The sequence below is a fragment of the Moschus berezovskii genome, chromosome 10 (genome assembly GCF_049115385.1).
Source record: "Moschus berezovskii isolate FMDL1 chromosome 10, NW_MosBer_1.0, whole genome shotgun sequence".
Taxonomy (NCBI): Eukaryota; Metazoa; Chordata; class Mammalia; order Artiodactyla; family Moschidae; genus Moschus; species Moschus berezovskii.
Genome location: NC_142469.1, coordinates 82,812,282 through 82,834,344, shown reverse-complemented (window position 1 = coordinate 82,834,344; position 22,063 = coordinate 82,812,282). Strand labels below are relative to the sequence as shown.

At 41.1% G+C, this 22,063-nt stretch overlaps 1 long non-coding RNA gene across 1 annotated transcript in view; it reads left to right on the top strand.

The window, feature by feature from the left end:
* The window catches only part of LOC129561002 (uncharacterized), a 35,206-nt gene extending 14,036 nt beyond the window's left edge, over positions 1-21,170 (top strand). The window contains exon 4 of the long non-coding RNA XR_008686905.2: positions 21,094-21,170. This is a non-coding gene — a long non-coding RNA (uncharacterized LOC129561002). The remainder of the gene's footprint in view (positions 1-21,093) is intronic.
* The last annotated feature ends 893 nt before the right edge of the window (positions 21,171-22,063 follow it).

The following is a 22,063-nucleotide window of genomic DNA, read 5'->3' as shown; positions in this document are numbered from 1 at the left end:
GTTTTAACATAAATCATGCATGTGCTATGTAAGTCTATACATTTTCTTTTTTAGAAATAATAGCCCAGGAGGAGATACTAACTGGTAGATGTCACTAGTAATTCTGTTCTGGTTAAGTGAACCAGATGCTAAATTACGATTATTTTGCTGACAAAGGACTAATATCAGGGAAGATATGTTAGGTTTAAAGTTTGAGGTTTGAAAGCCTTTGGTACTTAATTGTAAGGACTTAAACATCAGCTCTGTTCAAACACTACCCACTGGCCACTTAGTAGCCAGTGGTTCCTTAAACTGATGTTCATTAAAGTAAATTAAAAATTTAGTTGATCAGTTACATTAACCACATTTTTAAGTGTTCAATAGCCACATGTGGCCAGTGACACAGTATTGTATTGGGCAGGGCAGAAATAGAAGATTTATATCATCAGAGAAAATTCTGAGCGGTACTAGTACAGACTTTAGTGTAATGGTATAGTTAGATAGGTAAAACAATTCAGGACTTTTTTTTGTTGTTGTATTTGCTTATTAATAAAATTGGGAGTGGGAGTGAGACTAAAAGAAGAGAAAAACATCATTCTTATTTTTCAGAAAATGTAGCACAATTTTTCCCTTCACCTAATTTAAATTATGTTGAATGGCATTGTGAGTTTGGAAACTGAAAAGGAAACTTGGAGAAATCAGTTAAGTTTAAACAGCAGCAGCTGTGAGCTGACATTTTAGACACTAAGCTAACACCCACAATGTATATAGCATGGTCTTCAAAGCCAGTCACGTCTCACAGCTAATCCCGTCTATGTTTATCTAGTTGCACTGGTCACTGTCTGTATTATCATGGGCAAGTTTGAGTTTGACCTTTCTCATCTTGAGCTGTATCATCTTTGGAGGGAAAATAATAATATTCATTTGCAAACTTTCAGGGTACAGTAAGTGTGTAGCACATCATAGAGAGTCAATAAAATACCAGTTTCCAATTTAGAAATGTGTCTTACTTAAAGAGTAACTGCTTCAGATTTTTAACTTCACTTAAACTTTAGCTACTCCATTTCTTCTAATGGATTCCTCTTGAGAAATCTGTATGCAGGTCAGGAAGCAACAGTTAGAACTGGACATGGAACAACAGACTGGTTTCAAATAGGAAAAGGAGTACGTCAAGGCTGTATATTGCCACCTTGCTTATTTAACTCGTATGCAGAGTACATCATGAGGAACGCTGGGCTGGAAGAAGCACCAGCTGGAATCAAGATTACTGGGAGAAATATCAATAACCTCAGATATACATATGACACCACCCTTATGGCAGAAAGTGAAGAAGAACTCAAAAGCCTCTTGATGAAAGTGAAAGAAGAGAGTGAAAAGGTTGGCTTGAAGCTCGACATTCAGAAAACAAAGATCATGGCATCTGGTCCCACCACTTCATGGGAAATAGATGGGGAAAGAGTGGAAACAGTGTCAGACTTTATTTTGTTGGGCTCCAAAATAACTGCGGATGCTGATTGCAGCCATGAAATTAAAAGACGCTTACTCCTATGACCAACCTAGACAGTATATTAAAAAGCAGAGACGTTACTTTGCCAACCAAGGTCCGTTTAGTCAAGGCTATGGTTTTTCCCATGGTCATGTATGGATGTGAGAGTTGGACTGTGAAGAAAGCTGATCGCCGAAGAATTGATGCTTTTGAACTGTGGTGCTGGAGAAGACTCTTGAGAGTTCTTTGGACTGCAAGGAGATCCAACCAGTCCATTCTAAAGGAGATCGATCCTGGGTGTTCATTGGAAGGTCTGATGCCAAAGCTGAAACTCCAATACTTTGGCCACCTCATGCGAAGAGTTGACTCACTGGAAAAGACTCTGATGCTGGGAAGGATTGGGGGCAGGAGGAGAAGGGGACGACAGAGAATGAGATGGCTGGATGGCATCACCGACTCTGTGGACATGAGTTTGAGTGTACTCCGGGAGTTGGTGATGGACAGGGAGGCCTGGCGTGCTGTGATTCATGGGGTCGCAAAGAGTCGGACACGACTGAGCACTCTGAACTGAACTGAAACTTTAGCTATAAAGATATCACACCATAAACATTTTAGAAAATGTAGGTAAATATTTGTTGGATCTTGGAATGTGGAAGGGCTTTTCAAGTTTAAAAGCCATGGAAAACAGAAAACTGATCAATTTGCTAATATGACATTTTAAAATATTAGAAATAAACTAGGTAAATCAAATTAGGTTTAGTTGCTCAGTAGTGTCCAACTCTTGCGATTCCATAGACTGTAGCCCACCAGGCTCCTCTGTCCATGGAATTCTCCAGGCAAGACTACTGGAGTGGGTTGCCATTTCCTTCTCCAGGGAAATCAAATTAAAAGGCAAATAAATTGGGAAATGTATCTTCATTTTGTTGGTGCTTAATTTTTAAAAGTTAATGGTCATAAAAATCTTTGAGGAAAAATCCAATATAAGAAATAAACAAAGAATATAGCATTGATAAAAATAATCAAAATTGCTAACAAATGTAAAATATTTCAGTGTTAGAAATTTTAAATGTGCAAATTAAAGTAACTGAAATTTCTTTTACTTCTCTTTTTATTTTTTTATTTTATTTTATTTTATTTTTTACCATGAAAGAGTATGCATACACAGCACTTAATTTGCTTGGTTTTAGTGTGGTTTTTTTTTTTTTTTTGGTATTTAATTTATTTTTTATTGGGGGCAAATTATTTTACAATATTATATTGGTTGGTTTTGCCATACATTGACACGAATTCGCCCCGGGTTTACATAAGTTCCCCCTCCTGAACCCCCCTCCCACCTCCCTCCTCCCTTTATCCTCCCTCTGGGTCATCCCCGCATGCAAGCCCTGAGCCTCCTATAACATTCATTGACCCTGAACTAGTGATTCGTTTCACATATGACAACATACGTGTTTCAATGCCATTCTCCCAAATCATCCCACCTCACCCTCTCCCATAGAGTCCCAAAGACTGTTCTATACATCTGTGTCTCTTTTGCTGTCTCGTATACAGGGTTATCATTTGCATCTTTCTAAATTCCATATATATGCGTTAGAATACTGTATTGGTGTTTTTCTTTCTGGCTTACTTCACTCTGTATAATAGGCTCCAGTTTCATCCACCTCATTAGAACTGATTCAAATGTATTCTTTTTAATGGCTGAATAATACTCCATTGTGTATATGTACCAAAGCTTTCTTATCCATTCGTCTGCAGATGGACATCTAGGTTGCTTCCATGTCCTGGCTATTATAAACAGTGCTGCAATGAACATTGGAGTACATGTGTCTCTTTCAATTCTGCTTTCCTCAGTGTGTATGCCCAGGAGTGCCATTGCTGGATCATATGGCAGTTCTATTTCCAGTTTTTTGAGGAATCTCCACACTTTTCTCCATAGTGGCTGTACTAGTTTGCATTCCCACAAACAGTGTAAGAGGGTTCCTTTCTCTCCACATCCTCTCCAGCATTTATTGCATGTAGACTTTTGGATAGCAGCCATTCTAACTGGTGTGAAATGGTATCTCATTGTGGTTTTGATTTGCATCTCTCTGATTATGAGGGATGTTGAGCATTTTTTCATGTGTTTGTTAGCCATCTTTATGTCTTCTTTGGAGAAATGTGTGTTTAGTTCTTTGGCCCATTTTTTGATTGGGTCATTTATTTTTCTGGAATTGAGCTGCAGGAGCTGCTTGTATATTTTTACTTCTCTTTTTAAATCTCTATCCCTGTTTCTCTCTTTTGCCTTTAAATGTGGTGATTAAAAAAAATCCATAAATATAGGTCAGGAGAGAGGTGAGACAGACATTCACTCTATACTAAAAACAGTAATAGTTAAGTGTGAAAGTGAAAGTGTTGTCGCTCAGTCATGTCTGACTCTTTGCGACCCCATGGACTGTAGCTTGCCAGGTTCCTCTGTCCATGGAATTCTCCAGGCAAGAATACTGGAGTGCCTAGTTGTTCCATTCTCCAGGGGATCTTCCCAACCCAGGGACTGAACCTGGGTCTCCTGCATTGCAGGTGGATTCTTAACTGTCTGAGCCACCAAGGAAGCCTTAGTAATTGTAAGACAAATATAAATTTTTGGATAGTAGAGTGTTTTTATTTGAGGTATTTATCAATTTCTGGTTTTGTCCTCTGGTTCCGTATCAAGAACTAAGGCTGGAGGACTCAGACCATAGAGTTTCTACCATAGCATGGAAGAGATTCCCACTGGTCTCTCTTAGACCATACAATTTTGCTGCCTTAAGGAAGAGGAGTTCCTGCCAGGAAGAGGGAATGTCAAGTCAGTTCCTTCCTGCCTGAAGGATTGTGGCAAGGAAAAAAGAATAGGAAGATTATTGAAGTACATTGTTAGGGTTCTTAATCTCCTGTCTTCAGTCAAGTTTTTGAGACAGAATTGTGACCGAAATTTCCAGAAAGGAATAGATAAACTGGAGGACAGCTGTACCAGTAGCAAGTGTGGTTCCACGTCTGCTTTGTCCCAAGCATTAGTGTTGCTCTTGTAGGTGGCATTGGTTAGTCAATGGGCCTGAGGTGGTAGCCCTGGGTGCTAATGGTTTGGTAAAGAGATAAAGGAATGCTTTGAGGGATAGTGGACCAGAGGCCTCAGAGGCCTGCTTTGGGCAGAAGCAGTTGGCTTGGACTTTAGCCATAGGTGATGGTTAGAACCAATAGGTTGGGTTGGAGCATAGTGCTCTGGGATCAAGCTAAACAGGGAACATAAAGTACTGAAAACAGTGCTTAGCATACAGTGCACGTTAACTATCATAGCAACAAGAATATGGTCAACTACTGTGTAACCACTAAAATGTTTACAGATAACTTTTTATCTTAGGAAGAAATTCTTGTGTTATTACATTTTTAATGAAAGGATATAGGGTGTGTATCTTTAATGTTACATATGCACACAAAAGACTGTAAAGAAAAATACCATAGTATGTAAATATAAATAAAATTATAAATCTTACAAAATGTATCTATCTGCTTTACTGTTGATGAACATTAGATTGTTTTCAGTGTGGGGCTGTTACGAATAGTACTGCTACAAACATACAAACATTTTTGTTCCAGATCTTTTCGCTCAAAGTGCACACATTTCTGTAGAATATATGTGTCCTTCAGTGTATACAGGTTCAGTTGCTTCAGTTGCCATGCTAAAGAGTCTCCCAAAGTGATCGGATGAATCTACACACTCAGCAGCTGCTTAGGAGAATTCCCATTGTTGCCCATTTTGATGAGAGTTGGTGATGGACAGGGAGGCCTGGCGTGCTGTGATTCATGGGGTCTCAAAGAGTCGGACACGACTGAGTGACTGAACTGAATTGAACTGAGGTATTATTGTAGCCCTTTTGGGAGGGTGTGTAGTGGTATCTCAGGATGGTTAACTGCATTTTCCTGTTTCCTAATGAGGTCGAACCCCTTTGCATATGTTGACTGGCCTTTTGTGAGTGCCTGTTCAAGTCCCTCACCCATTTTCTCACGTGTTACTTTTTATAATCATAAAAATTCTCATTTATGCAAACAAAAATAACTAAATCACTTTCTACCCTTCCCTTAGTCTCATTCATATAAGCAGTCTCACTGCTTAACCACTTCTCCAAAAATGAACGACCAACTTGAAGCAGATGTTATTTTATCTGTTCCTTTCTGGGAGTGCCCATCCTTTTATATATTGTTGTTATTATTTACACACTGATGTCTTCTGTTAGACTATTAACTCAAACAGTGGCAACTTTTCTGATTCCCCTTTGCATAATATACCCAGCACAGTACACTACACACAATAAAGTTTTCCTGATGAACAGAAATGTATGGCTTTGAATAGTATTTTATAGAATCTAAGCACTGGAATGCAAAATTCAAATAATCTAGTCTATTCTATCATTTCAAGGAGACCAAACTGATGTGCAGAGACCTGGATCCAAGAACAAATAACCTATGGAATGGGGCAAGGACCTTGGTTCCTAGCCCATCCTTGCTGCCCTTACACCCCATTATCTTCTAAGAGACTACGAGAAGATAAACAATGAATTGTCTGTGTAATTGCCTCCAAATAACACCACAGCAGCCTATTCTACTAAATAATTTATAATCTTAGAATCAAACTATTCCAGAGAGGAAGCACTTCAACTGTGCCTGCACTTAAAGATGCTATTGACGGGAATTTGCATGTTTTACCATTATATTTTTCTGTTAATGAGGTTTGGTTGCAAATAGGATCATTATCCCAGAAGAAATGTGTCACTCTGACAAAAATGTACAGATAATAAGTTGAAACTTGTGAGATTATGGCAAGCATTGCAGGTAAAATTGGACAAATTACTGAACAAATGTTTTAAAGGGAAAAGAGTAAATCACGCCACCTGAGAAAAATGATCCATCTGTGCCTGCCTCAGTAATCAGTACTAGAGAGAAGAAGTAAAGTGAAGTGAAGTCGCTCAGTCGTGTCCGACTCTTTGCGACCCCATGGACTGTAGCCTACCAGGCTCCTCCATCCATGGGATTTTCCAGGCAATAGTACTGGAGTGGGTTGCCATTTCCTTCTCCAAGAGAGAAGAAAGGACTGAGGAAATGGACATATAGGGCAGGCCAGTACAGCAAATGTGAAAGTCAGCTTTCGAGTTCATACCTGAAACCCAATACCACTTCCCTCACTAAAATACAGCAAATGAAGCAAGAGGTGGAGGACCTCCTAGCCACACCCAGAGGCCATCCCCAGTTCAGTTCAGTTCAGTTCAGTCGCTCAGTCAGGTCCGACTCTCTGCAACCCCATGAATCACAGCACGCCAGGTCTCCCTGTCCATCACCAACTCCCGGAGTTCACTTAAACTCATGTCCACAGAGTCGGTGATGCCATCCAGCCATCTCATTCTCTGTCGTCCCCTTCTCCTCCCACCCCCAACCTTTCCCGGCATCGGAGTCTTTTCCAGTGAGTCAACTCGTCGCATGAGGTGGCCAAAGTATTGGAGTTTCAGCTTTAGCATCAGTCCCTCCAATGAACACCCAGGATTGATCTCCTTTAGAATGGAAAGGTTGGATCTCCTTGCAGTCCAAGGGACTCTCAAGAGTCTTCTCTGGCACCACAGTTCAAAAGCATCAATTCTTCGGCGATCAGATTTCTTCACAGTCCAACTCTCACATCCATACATGACCACTGAAAAACCATAGCCTTGACTAGACAGACCTTGGTTGGCAAAGTAATGTCTCTGCTTTTTAATATACTATCTAGGTTGGTCATAACTATCCTTCCAAGGAGGAAGCGTCTTTTAATTTCATGGCTGCAATCAACATCAGCAGTTATTTTGGAGCCCCAAAAAATAAAGTCTGACACTGTTTCCAGTTTTTCCATCTGTTTCCCATGAAGTGATGGGACCAGATGCCATGATCTTTGTTTTCTGAATGTTGAGCTTCAAGCCAACCTTTTCACTCTCCTCTTTCACTTTCATCAAGAGGCTTTTGAGTTCCTCTTCACTTTCTGCCATAAGGGTAGTGTCATCTGCATATCTGAGGTTATTGATATTTCTCCCAGCAATCTTGATTCCAGCTTGTGATTCTTCCAGCCCAGCGTCCCCAAGTACATCCTGAAAACTACTCAGACATCCAACCTACCCCTGTCTGAACAGGAAAATCATGTTTCAATAAGAAAATCCTGAAGCCCGTGGAAGGGGATCAGAACATACCACCCCAAAGACATTGCTTTGGCATATTGATGATTTTGAACTGAAGACAACTGAAATACAGCATTCAGGAAGGCCTCTCTGCCATTTTCCTTTCTGCCCAAAAGCCAGGCATACATTTCCCATGAGAAAGGTGCCCTGCCAGCACCAGGAAGAAGATAAACTTCTTATCATTGGAGATAAGGAGTTGATCTTCAGAGGAGTCTGCAGAATAAACCTTAGGAAGATAACCTTTCTCTTCTGTTGGGGAGGGGAATTTTCCCCCAACCCTCTTGAGTTCTTGTGGCTGGACTAGTAATGTACTTGCACAGTAAAAATGAACAGGAGAAAAAGAATTAAACTTTAACTTTCTCAAAGAAAAGAGAGGGACCTAAGAAGTGGCCAAAGCAGGCAGTTTTTACATTTTTTAGGCAAAGAAACAATAAATTGGTGAGGAGCAGACAGGACAAAGCAACTTAGGTTTTGGGTGCTCAATTAGTGAAGAATCTAAACAGAGTTTCGGCTTGGGGTAGTCAATGAAAGAAGTGACAGAGTTTGTCTCACCAGGCTTCTCAGCCTGAATCCCACCTCTGGTATAAGGGTGTCCTTCTACCTCTAAATGCAGACAGTGAACCATTCACATGAGAGGTTTATTTCCTGCTTTCACGGTGACAGAAAGAAGGTCAGAGTGTCAATCTTGCATTGCACATTCCTTTAGTAATTTTAATTCAAGTTCATCAATATGCCATTGAGGTATATTTTTCAATGATCTTCCCTGGGTCCTGATACATCCACTAGTTTCCCTAGTATATTTCCTAGCTCATTTTGCGTAATTAACCACTCCTAGAACTAACACCCAAAAAAGATGTCCTTTTCATTATAGGGGACTGGAATGCAAAAGTAGAAAGTCAAGAAACACCTGGAGTAACAGGAAAATTTGGCCTTGGATCATGGAATGAAGCAGGGCAAAGGCTAATAGAGTTTTGCCAAGAGGACGCACTGGTCATAGCAAACACCCTCTTCCAACAACACAAGAGAAGACTCTACACATGGACATCACCAGATGGTCAACACCAAAATCAGATTGATTATATTCTTTGCAGCCAAAGATGGAGAAACTGTATACAGTTAGCAAAAACAAGACCAGGAGCTGACTGTGGCTCAGATTATGAACTCCTTAATGCCAAATTCAGACTGAAATTGAAGAAAGTAGGGAAAACCACTAGACCATTCAGATATGACCTAAATCAAATCCCTTATGATTATACAGTGGAAGTGAGAAATAGATTGAAGGGACTAGATCTGATAGATGGAGTGCCTGATGAACTCTGGACGGAGGTTCTTGACATTGTACAGGAGACAGGGACCAAGACCATCCCCATGGAAAAGAAATGCAAAAAAGCAAAATGGCTGTCTGAGGAGGCCTTACAAATAGCTGTGAAAAGAAGAGAAGCGAAAAGCAAAGGAGAAAAGGAAAGATATAAGCATCTGAATGCAGAGTTCCAAAGAATAGCAAGGAGAGATAAGAAAGCCTTCCTCAGTGATCAGTGCAAAAGAATAGAGGGAAACAACAGAATAGGGAACACAAGAGATCTCTTCAAGAAAATTAGAGATTCCAGGGGAACATTTCATGCAAAGATGGGCTCGATAAAGGACAGAAATGGTATGGACCTAACAGAAGCAGAAGATATTAAGAAGAGGTGGCAAGAATACACAGCAGAACTGTACAAAAAAGATCTTCACGACCAAGATAATCATGATGGCATGATCACTGACCTAGAGCCAGACATCTTGGAATGTGAAGTCAAGTGGGCCTTAGAGAGCATCACTACGAACAAAGCTATTGGAGGTGATAGAATTCCAATTGAGCTATTTCAAATCTTGAAAGATGATGCTGTGAAAGTGCTGCACTCAATACGCCAGCAAATTTGGAAAACTCAGCAGCGGCCACAGGACTGGAAAAGGTCAATCTTCATTCCAATCCCAAAGCAAGGCAATGCCAAAGAATGCTCAAACTACTGCACAATTGCACTCATCTCACACGCTAGTAAAGTCATGCTTAAAATTCTCGAAGCCAGGCTTCAGCAATATGTGAACTGTGAACTTTCAGATGTTCAAGCTGGTTTTAGAAAAGGCAGAGGCACCAGAGATCAAATTGCGAACATCCGCTGGATCATGGAGAAAGCAAGAGAATTCCAGAAAAACATCTATTTCTGCTTCATTGACTATGCTAAAGCCTTTGACTGTGTGGATCACAATAAACTGTGGAAAAGTCTGAAAGAGAAGGTAACACCGGACCACCTGACCTGCCTCTTGAGAAACCTGTATGCAGGTCAGGAAGCAACAGTCAGAACTGGACATGGAACAACAGACTGGTTCCAAATAGGAAAAGGAGTACGTCAAGGTTGTATATTGTCACCCTGCTTATTTAACTTATATGCAGAGTACATCATGAGGAACTCTGGGCTGGAAGAAGCACCAGCTGGAATCAAGATTACTGGGAGAAATATCAATAACCTCAGATATACATATGACACCACCCTTATGGCAGAAAGTGAAGAGGAACTCAAAAGCCTCTTGATGAAAGTGAAAGAGGAGAGTGAAAAGGTTGGCTTGAAGCTCAACATTCAGAAAACAAAGATCATGGCATCTGGTCCCATCACTTCATGGGAAATAGATGGGGAAACAGTGGAAACAGTGTCAGACTTTATTTTTTGGGGCTCCAAAATAACTGCTGATGTTGATTGCAGCCATGAAATTAAAAGATGCTTCCTCCTTGGAAGGAAAGTTATGACCAACCTTGATAGTATATTAAAAAGCAGAGACATTACTTTGCCAACCAAGGTCTGTCTAGTCAAGGCTATGGTTTTTCAGTGGTCATGTATGGATGGGAGAGTTGGACTGTGAAAAAAGCTGATCACCGAAGAATTGATGCTTTTGAACTGTGGTGCTGGAGAAGACTCTTGAGAGTCCTTTGGACTGCAAGGAGATCCAACCAGTCCATTCTAAAGGAGATCGATCCTGGGTGTTCACTGGAAGGACTGATGCTAAAGCTGAAACTCCAATACTTTGGCCACCTCATGCGAAGAGTTGACTCACTGGAAAAGACTCTGATGCTGGGAAGGATTGGGGGCAGGAGGAGAAGGCGACGATAGAGAATGAGACGGCTGGATGGCATCACCGACTCGATGGATGTGAGTTTGAGTGAACTTCGGGAGTTGGTGATGGACAGGGAGGCCTGGCGTGCTGTGATTCATGGGGTCGCAAAGAGTCGGACACAACTGAGTGACTGAACTGAACTGAACTGAGAAGCCTAAACTCCTTTCCTTTGTTTAGTCATTTCTCCACAATTTATTGCTCCTTGTTAAAATGGTATTTAAGACCTCAAGTTTTGGGAATTTTTAATTTCTTTTCTATAAAGTCCTTCCCCCACCTGTATGTCACATAAAATAAACATTATTTAATGTGAATATCAAATAAATTTGCATATATTTCTCCTGTGAATCAGTCTTTTGCTTGGTAAGGGAGGAAAAATTCTCCCCTAATCTCTCTGGGTCTCAGACTGGGTCTTTGGAATAAACCATGATAAGACATATTGGGCTTCCCAGGTGACTCAGTGATAAAGAATCTGCCTGCCAAGCAGGAGATGAAGGTTCAATCCCTTGATTGGGAAGATCCCCTGGAGAAAAAAATTAACAACCCACTCTAGTATTCTTTCCTGGGATATCCCATGGACAGAGGAACTTGGTGGGCTAAAGTCCACGGGTTTTCTAAAGAGTTGGACATGACTTAGCAACTAAACAACAACAAGAAGACATATTAGCCAGAGAAAAGTGTACACATGGAACAGATTTTTTACATGTATATAGGAGCTTTCTTAAGAGAATGAAGCCCTCAGTGACAAGAGCAGGAAAATTTGATACATTTTAGACAAAGAAACAATAAGTTTGTGAAGAATTCACACAAGACAGGGGTTTGGGCTGGGGGTAGTAAATGGTGAAGAAGCTATTGGAAAATAAGGGTTAGTTAAACAAGATTGGTTTGTATAGGTTTCTTAGCTCTCCATCTCTTTTGGCTGTTAAGAATTTCTGCTACAGAGAGGGCATCTTTCACCAGGGGGTTTTATCTCCAGCTTTCAGGAAGAGAAAGGAGGATCATAGTGTCCTTTTTGAACTTGCTGTTTCTTAACTGTTTATAACTCAAAATAATCAATACACTTAAGTGGCATATTTTAGAGTAACATATTTTGGTTTCCTGCAGTCATTTTAATTCACAGCCTGCAGGAACAGAACTTGAGAGGATAGAGGAAAATTTTTCCTCCCCTGGATTATGTGATGCCCTCCAGGAACTTGGCTTTTGAGAGATAGAGAGGTTAGGTCAGCCTCTCTTTGTATTAATGTCTATGACGTCATAGTCAATTTAGCAGGGATTTTCCCAAGGTGAGAAGTTTCCTTTGGTTCCTGTGTTTGAGACTTTGAAGGCAGCCTTTGACCTTGGCAGCTTGTAATGGAAAGTACTGGAAGGACTGGTGTCAAGGATCAGGATTAAGCTTGTGGTGGCAGAAATAAAACAGGATCCACTTGGCTACCCACGTAAGGCATGGAGATGAGGCACACCGTAGCCCAAGGTTAATTTAGAAGTCTAGAATGTGAATTCAATAACTCCAAACATCAGCATGGGAGAAATGTAACTAAGATTTTCATACTTTTATGGGTATGTTGGGCTCTGTTGGGATTTGCATAACATCAAAATGTAGTTGCTAAGGGGTTTCATAGAACATTGGAAATATCACCAAATGAGATATCATTTTCTTTAATAGATTTTCATTTCAGTTAAAGTTACTTTATTTTAGAAAAAAGATACTTAGATACTTAATTCAATGGCAACATATTCAAGAAAAGAGGAAAAGAGTTTGTCTAAATTCTAAAACATGAGCGAAATCATTCTCCTGTCTGCTGCTGCTGCTGCTGCTGCTGCTAAGTCACTTCAGTCGTATCCGACTCTGTGTGACCCCATAGATGGAAGCCCATCAGGCTTCCCCGTCCCTGGGATTCTCCAGGCAAGAACACTGGAGTGGGTTGCCATTTCCTTCTCCAATTCTCCTGTCTATTTGGTGGAAATACATCAAGAAGCAAGACAATGCTAAGTACCTTTTGGCCTCCTTTTACTTATAAACAAAAGGATCAATGAATAAACTTTTGAAATTTGACCTACTTGTGAACAGAAGGGCTCCTGTATTGGAAAATCTTGCAAATGCTTTCCCACTTCAGATACAGAACTGGTTTTTCTCACAGCAGTGACCTAACTTGAGAGTGGGGTGGAGAGACTGGATCTTATGATTCTTTGTTTTCCCTGAAGTACTGACGAGATAGCAGATCTTTGGTACATATTATTTGCTGACTGCTTGAAAGGAATAGTCCTTTATACAGTTGGGAAGGAAATGACCACAGAACAAAGGCAGCAATAGTTCTGAAGCATATTTAAAGTACAGAATGTTCAGGCAAAGGGGTGAAAGTACACTGGGTTGGTTTTTAGTTCATAAGTTAATCTTGCTCCAAAAGAGATATATATATATAAGTGTATGTGTGTTTACGTGCACACACTCACATGTACGCACACACACATGCGTAAGTTTCTTGTTAGTAACAGGAAAGAAACAGGGTTTTGAACGTAGCAGGAAATAATCTTTTTTAAAAGTCTTTTATTTAATTGTTCCCAGGCTTCATGTTGAGAATTTTCCAGGATGAAGTCACCTTCGTGCTGTGGTCTGCAGTTGGATAAAAACTAAAGTGCAGTCCTTGACCCAGCTCACTAACTCCCACCATCCCCCTCCCCACCCCAACAAGATTCTTCAAGGGATTTAACAGAACTTTAAATTTTATCAAAGCAGGGAAACACAGGACAAACTCATGTATGTGTGTAGGTGTGAGTGCTCAGTCATGTCTGGTTTTCTGTGACCCCATGAACAAACTAGAGCTGCCCAAATCTTTGGTAAGGAGGATGCTTTTTATTGTGACTTGCTCTTCTCTAGTATTTCTTCAACCCAACCAGCAAAAAAAGAATAGGATGAAAGAAAAATGAAACCAAAACTGGTCTCTACTGTTTGTGCAAAATCAAGAATGAGAAAACTAAAGCATCTCTTACCAGGCTGTTGGCCCTCAGCCCATTCTGTGAAAATTGATGTCTTTCTGCTGTGTCCCTTCCCTGCTCCCTGTCAAGCAATGGTGTGTGTGTGCATGTGTGTGTGCGTGCGTGTGTGTGTGTGTCTGTGTGTGTGTTTCTTATTTCTTTCACTAAAGGAGTAGTTCTCAGCCTACAGTGATTTTGACCTTGTTCCTCCCAAATGCTTGCCAATGTCTGGAGACATATTTGATTGCCACAACTGGGTGTGCTACTGGCATCTAGTGGGTAGAGGTCAGGGATGCTGCTAAATGTCCTCCTTTTCGTAGGACCGCTTCCACAACACAGTTACACAGCCTAAAAAATGTCAATATCCCTAAGGTTGAGGAACCCTGGTCTAAAGGGTTAAACGTGTTGAGGCCTCACTGGTCATAGAACAGGACATAGAGAAGCCTCTACTAAGGAACAGTTAGCAACTACAAGTTGTTTCTGGTAAAACAACAGCAAGCTAGGGAGATGGGTAGATTCTGAGTTCATAGTCCCAACTCTACTACTCCAAGCAAGGTGTCAGTGACAAGTTAGTTACCTTCTCTCTACCTGCCGGTAAAATAGAATTAAAAACAAAATTCATCCCCAAAGTGGAAAATCTTGCTACAAAGACAGAAGAAAAAAAAATTTATTATTGAATAAACATTAGACCAGAATGTGGTATACATCACAGGTAACCTGCTAAAGGAATCTCAAAGACAAAAAGAAATTTCACTCCTTCATATAGTTAAGGGGATCCAACCCATTAAATTAGGTGAGTTTTGCAACTGGGATCCCAGTGGCCAGTAGGCCTATCTCCTCACAGGATACTAGGACACTGGGCACTGTCTTCCTTAATGACCATATTTTAAAGAGATGGCTCCCAGTGCTTGAGTTGTGAGACTGCCCAGAGGTTTATTTACCCATTAGAAAGATTTGTGTACCTTTGAAGAGAACAAAGAAATTCTGAAAGAAACGGGAGAGGTGTGGGTCTTGCCCCTTATTTTTTAACAGAGGGAATGAAATTTCCTATTTTCAATTTGTATTTGCCTTTATATATCTCAAGTTACTTGTCTATAAAAATAAGATAATAATAGTAATAACAGTATTTACTTCTTAGAGCTGTTGTAAGGATTACACGAACTAAAATATGACATGTTGTTGTTTAGTTGCTAAGTTGTGTCTGACTCTTTGTGACCTATGGACTGTAGCCCACCAAGCTCCTCTTTCCAAGGAATTTCCCAGGAAGGAGTACTGGAGTGGGTTGCCATTCCCTTCTCCAGGGGATCTTCCCAACCCAAGGATCTAACCTGCGATTCCTACATTGCCTGGCAGATTCTTTACCACTGAGCCACCAGGGAAGGATTATATGAATTAAAACATGACATGTATAGGTTTGGTATATTAATTAAACAAGGAGCCATTAGAATGAGGTAGCTCTCATGCTGCTGGTGGTCTACATAAACAAACCACAATCCATGCCTGTAATTGTCTCAAGGTGACAAAATCAAAATGCTAAGGACAACTGATCATACCCAACTAGACTTCAAGCTATCGCCAATCAAATAATTTCTTTTCTTTGCTTCTGTACCCTCTCTATAAAGTCTTACCCTTGGGTCCTACTGGTGGAGCACTTAACCACTTCCAGTTTGGTGCTGCCCAGTTGGAATTGGGGTTTGCTCAAATAAACTCTTAAAAATTTAAAAGTATGCTTCAGCTTATGTTCAACAAGGTTTCAACCAGTGTTCGGCACTCAATAAGTGTTTGCTGCTTTAAGGCCTTGTGATAGGCAGAGATGTAAGGCGGCCCCAACATTCCTACCCCTAGGATATACTCCTTGTGTGGTTCCCTCCTCTTGAGTATATTCAGAACCTTTGGATTGAGAGCACATCACTCTTGTAATGAGGTTATTCACCAGTTGACTCTGAGTTCTTTAAAAGAGAGATAATCTAGTGGGCCTGGTGGAATTACACAGGTATTTTACATCTGGGTCTAGAAGTCAGTGACATGAAAAAACAAAATGATTGGAAGCAAAAGAAGGCCTATGGGTAAGGCCACCATGTGACAGTGAACTGCGGACAACCTTTGGAGTACAAACTGACCCTGGCAGATAGCCAGCAAGAGAACAGGGGCTTCAGTCCTACAACCACAAGGAACTGAATTCTGCCAGCAACCACATAAACTTGGAAAAGGACCTCAAGCTCCAGAAAGGAATGTAGCATGGCCAACACTTCATTTCAGTTCTATGAAACCCTAAGCAAAGGATGTAGCTCAGCTGGGCCTGGACTTCTGACCTATAGAAACTGTAGAGATAATGAGTGACTGTTGTTTTAAACTACTTACCATGTGGTAATTTGTTATGAGCAATAGGAAACTAATACAGACCTCAAAAAAACAAACAAAAAGGTGACATTTCAATCTTATGTCACCAACTGTCAGTGGAAGGACCGGACCCAGGGGGTCAACTCCATTACAAACTATATGTAAGCAACACCTAAAGTCATTATTGAAGCAGGAAAACCTATCAAAAAATACACTAAACAAACCAGCTGGGTGTGAGACTCTGGGCAAGTTCCTTCAGCTTGGTTTCCTTTCTATGAAGTGAGTAAGTTAAACCAGACAGCAACCAGGCTGCTCTGTTTACTGCTATTCTGAATCTTCTTAGGATCCCAAACAGTTAGCCTGGCAGAAAAGATGGTGCCTTTGTATTATAATAGGAACCATTTCATGACTGAGCAAACTGGACTAAAAGCTTCAGCTCTCCTTTAACAGATGCACTTGGGTGTTCCTAAGAGTGTAGACAAGAATTCACACAGGCAAGCCTCCAAACATTTTAGTGAGCTTGGTTCCAAAAATATCTTACTGAAAGATACTTTTTCTCTTAGGAGTTTAAATCACTTGAAATACATGTAATTAATCTCTGATTCATCTTAAAGAATAAGAACGGGCTTTACCCAAAGGTTCTGGAAAGCTACTGATATGCCCAAGAAAGCACTCAGGTGCTAGCTGAGAGAGCCTTGTACGAAGTTCTTTGGTTTCAGTTTAGCTATGAAGTCTTCAGGAGCTGCTTAAAATGAAGGTGCCCTGATCTTTAGCAGCTCTCCTAGGGATTCTGTTTGGGATGGGATGGGTCCCAGGAGTTTGCATTTTTAACCAGCAACTATGGATGATTCTGAGAGCAGGTGGTCTATAGGCTGCATTAGGGAAAACTCAAGGCTTGAAAGAATTATTGCAAATAGTAACTTGGAGATTACTTGAAGTATCAGGCAGCAAAATCCAACTTCTGAGACTAAACAAAGACAAGTCAATGTAGAGACTACAGGAGTGTGGGCAGGTTTAAGGGAAGCAGTAGGGGTTGTTAAGCACTCAGAGGCTGGCAACAGGAGCAAGGGGAGGGCAGTAGTATCATGAAATCCCATTGAACAGTAGGGCTGATGAGAATGGCTCCCAGCAGAGTTTGTTTTCAAGGGAGCAGGGATGCAGCAAATGACAGACTCTCTGTGAAAGCAGGGAAGGTACAGGGAGGAGGAGGGAGAGTGCCCTCCAAGGTGGAACCCCACTGCGAACAGTCTGGCAAGAATCCTGAATGCATTCCCTCAAGTGCTTCAAGGGTACCAAACAGGGCAGAGGATGATGGATGGGCATGGTGGCAGGAGTGGCAGTGAAAAATAATCAGCACATAGTCAATCTCAAGAACGAAATCAGCATCAACATGAAGAGTTGCTGGGCAGTTAAAAGCGTGCGGAGACCACAAGGGAAGCAACAACTCCTAGAGGAATTAGCTATATAAGGTGTTCCAGGTCAGAAGCCTAGGACTCAGGATGGGGATGTGGAGGTAAGAGACTGCATGAGAAGGAGAAAAGAGATGGAGGGGCAGGGATCTATTGCTTGGACACCTGACAGATTACCCTGGTACTCTCAGCGCTGAAAACTCTGAGAATTACATCCACATGTGCTGTAGCAGCCTTCCAAAGACAGTCAGACTGCGTGGCATCAGCTCTCCAGAGCACCAGTCCAGTGCCTTTCTTGCTAGCAGAGATGCCAAAGCTCACTGCTGCCCTCTGGATAAAGCAAATGAATGTAACTAATGCTTAGAGCACTGATCATAAACTGCCTTGTCATTATGATTAATGATGGAATGTCTATTTCCTTCACTGGTTTATGATCATCATTCCCCAAAAAATCACAATTTGAGAAAAGTTTTTTTTTTTTTAACATAACTGGGTGATACAGTTCAGCTCATAGTACAGCTGAGATACATGCAGAAAAATGAATTTATCATTTGTTTAACTAAAGTAGCTCCCCTCCCAAGTCCCCACCCTCTGGTAAGTAGGATAAAAGCTAAATGTCCACTCTGATTTAAAGGTCCAGTGATTTTAGTAGTCACTTGGACCATCTTAAGTCACTTTTGGATAAAGCTGCTCAGTGACCCAGTTAGACTGGTCTTCCCCTAGTTGAAATGGAGGATTCTAGAGCGTAGTTTACTGATTCTCTGTTGTGTTGGGGGTTGGAGGGAAGGAAAGGTTTGGACAAGCCCCTGGCCTCATGAGGGTTCATGGGTTGCACTGGCAGGAATCTACCCATCTCCAGTAGGCAGCTCCTGGTCCAAGATGCCCTGTTGCATTTTGGGACTAAATCTGCAGCTGGCTCCAGCAAGTTTCTTGAGAAGAACTTGTCATGCATTTCCTGCTCACTGACTCTGCTGCTTTTCAATGCTAGTGATCTACAGCCCCTAGGTTTCTGCTGTTGTCCCTTCAGCTTCTTGGCTTGGCTTTCTGCCCGTGACTTTTGCTGGGGGGTCACCTTGCCTGTGGCTGGTCTTCAACATTCAGCTCAGCAACCTATGGGACAAAAGAAACAAGGGAGGTTCCAGAATTCCAGCTAGACCTTTCTTATCTGCTCTTGTCCTTTCACTCTCTTGAGTACCTGTATGGCCACATGATGTCATGGGCCTTCTGCGCTGTAATCATCTCCCTAAGATCCAAATGGGCAGGTTGGGGAGCCCCTTCCTCTGAATGATTCCTTCAATTTATCAAAAATATATACAGTCAATCCTCATTATTATCAGATTTCATATTTGTGAACTGGCCCACTTGCTAAGATTTATTTTTAACTCCCAAGTCAACATTCCTGCGCTTGCACCATCATTCGTAGACATGAGCAGAGTGGTAAAAAATTAGAGTTGCCCTTTGTATATGTTTCCAGATGAGGTCCTATAAGGTGATACTCTGCCTTCTTATTTCAGTGCTCACACTGTAAACAAGTGTTCTTTTCATGTTTGGCATAGTGCCACATTTTTCCTATTTTTGTGCTTTGAATTGGTGATTTTGTTATTTAAAATGGCCCACTAGTGTAGTGCTGATGTGCTGTGGGTAGCCTTTCCCCTTCTCTGGGGATCTTCCCAACCCAGGGATCAAACCCAGGTCTCCCGCATTGCAGGCGGATTCTTTACCAGCTGAGCCACAAGGGAAGCCAAGAAGGCTGTGAAGTGCCTTAATAGAGAAAATGCATGTGGTAAGGACTGAATACGTGAGAAAATACATATGGTGTGGACTGAATGCTTGTGTCCTCAAAATTCATATGTTGAATCCTAACCACTGGTGTCCTTGTATGTGTAGATATCTAAGGAAGTAATGAGGGTCAAACGAGACCTTAAGGGTGGAGCCTTGATTAATAGCATAAGAGTTGACAGCTCACTTTCTGCAATCAGAAGAAAGGCCATGTGAGGACAAAGGGACCATCTAAAAACCAGGAAGAAAGCTCTCACCAGAAATCTTCTGTAACCTTGGTCTTGGACTTTCCAACCTCCAGAACTGTGAGAAAATAAATTTCTGTTAAGTCACACAGTTTGTGGCATTTTGTTATGGCAGCCTGAGCTGACTAAAACAACAAGCTTTAAATAAGCTTCCTTCATGAGTTATAGAGCTGTTGGCTGCGAGTTCAATATTCTTGAATTAATAATATCTATTAAACAATGTGTTTTTAAACAGATACACACATTTAACAGCATTATATTTTGATTGGTTAATGAATTTAAAACTCTGCTTCATGAAAGACACTATCAAAAGAATGAGAAGACAAGCCATAGCATGGGGAAAGTATTTCAAAAGATATATCTGACAAAGGACTGTTATTCCAAACATACAAAGAACTCATAAAACTCAATAATAAGGAAAGGAACAACATGTTTAAATCATGGGCAAAATACATGAATAGACATCCCACCAACAATGATACACAGATGGCAAATAACATATGAAAAGACACTCCACATCATATATCATTCAGTTCAGTTCAGTTCATTTCAGTCGCTCAGTCGTGTCCGACTCTCCGCAGCCCCACAAATCACAGCACGCCAGGCCTCCCCGTCCATCACCAACTTCCGGAGTTCACCCAAACCCACCTCCATCGAATCGGTGATGCCATCCAACCATCTCATTCTCTGCCGTCCCCTTCTCCTCCTGCCCCAAATCCCTCCCAGCATCAGAGTCTTTTCCAGTGAGTCAACTCGTCGCATGAGGTGGCCAAAGTATTGGAGCTTCAGCTTTAGCATCAGTCCTTCCAATGAACACCCAGGACTGATCTCCTTTAGAATGGACTGATTGGGTCTCCTTGCAGTCCAAGGGACTCTCAAGAGTCTTCTCCAACACCACTGTTCAAAAGCATCAATTCTTTGGCACTCAGCTTTCTTTATAGTCCAACTCTCACATCCATACATGACCACTGGAAAAACCATAGCCTTGACTAGATGGACCTTTGTTGGCAAAGTAATGTCTCTGCTTTTTAATATGCTATCTAGGTTGGTCATAACTTTCCTTCCAAGGAGTAAGCAACTTTAGCAAAAGGCAAATTAGAACAACAGTGAGATACCACCACATGCCTATTAGAATAGCCCAAATCCAGAACAATGACAACACCAAATACTAGCAAGGATGGGGAGCGACAGGAACTCTCATTCATCACTGATGGGAATACAAAGGTACAGCCACTTTGGAATACAGTTTGGTAGTGTCTTACCAATTAAATATATTCTTACCATACAATTGAGCAGTTATGGTCCTTTACTCAATGTATTTACTCAGATGAGTTGAAAATTTATGTCCACACAAAAACCTGTACGTGGATGTTGATAGCAGCTTTATTCATAATTGCCCAAACTTGGAAGTAACCAAGATGTCCTCCAGTACATGAAAAGATCAATAAACTGTGTGTATTAGTCTTCTTCAGCTGCCAAAATAAAATATCACAGACCTTATGACTTAAATAACAGAAATTTATTTTTTTTCACAGTTCTGAAGGCTGGAAGTCCAAGATTAAAGTATTGAAAACTTTGGTCGCTGGTGAGAAATTTATCCCTGGCTTGCTGATGGCCAAAATCTTGTTCTGTCCTCACTTGGCCTGTTTTCTGTGTGAGCATGTCTCTTCTGATAAGGACACCAGTCCTATTGCATTAGGACCCCATCTCTGAGACCTCATTTACCTCTGTAAAGGTTTTATTTACAAATAGGGGAATGGCAATCCACTCCAGTATTCTTGCCTGGAGAATCCCATGGACAGAGGAGCCTGGTGGGCTAAAGTTTGTGGGCTTGCAAAGAGTTGGACATGACTGAGTGACTAATACTGCCACTGCTACACATAGTCACATTAGGGCTTAGGTGTTCAACAGATGAGTTTTGAGAGGTCACAGTTCAGGCCATAACACTGAGGTCTATCCAAACAATGGAATATTACTTAGCATTAAACAATGAACTCTTGAGCTATAAAAAGACATGGGAGGACCTTAAATGCATATTATTAAGTGAAAGAAGTCAAACTAAAATGGCTCCATAATGAGTTTCCAACTACATGACTGACTATGGAGACAGAGAAAGATCAGTTACAGTTGCAGGCATTAGAGGAGAGAGATAGACAGATTTTTGGGTAGTGAAACTATCCTATAAGATACTATAATGGCAGCTAAGTGTCATTCATCAAAACCCACAGAATATACAATACCAGGAATGAGATATAAAGTAAACTCTGGACCTTGGATAATTATGATGTGTCAGTGTAGCTTCATCCATTGTAAGAAATGTACCATTGTGGTGGGGGATGTTGATAGTTATGGAGCCTGCACGTGTAGGGAGTGGGGTAGGACACGGAAGCACACTCTACTTTTTGCTTGGTTTTGCTGTGAACCTAAAATTGCTCTAAAAATAAAGTTTATTTAAAAATGGAAAAAAAGTGTGACCACAGACTCACAAGATCATAATCTTGTATT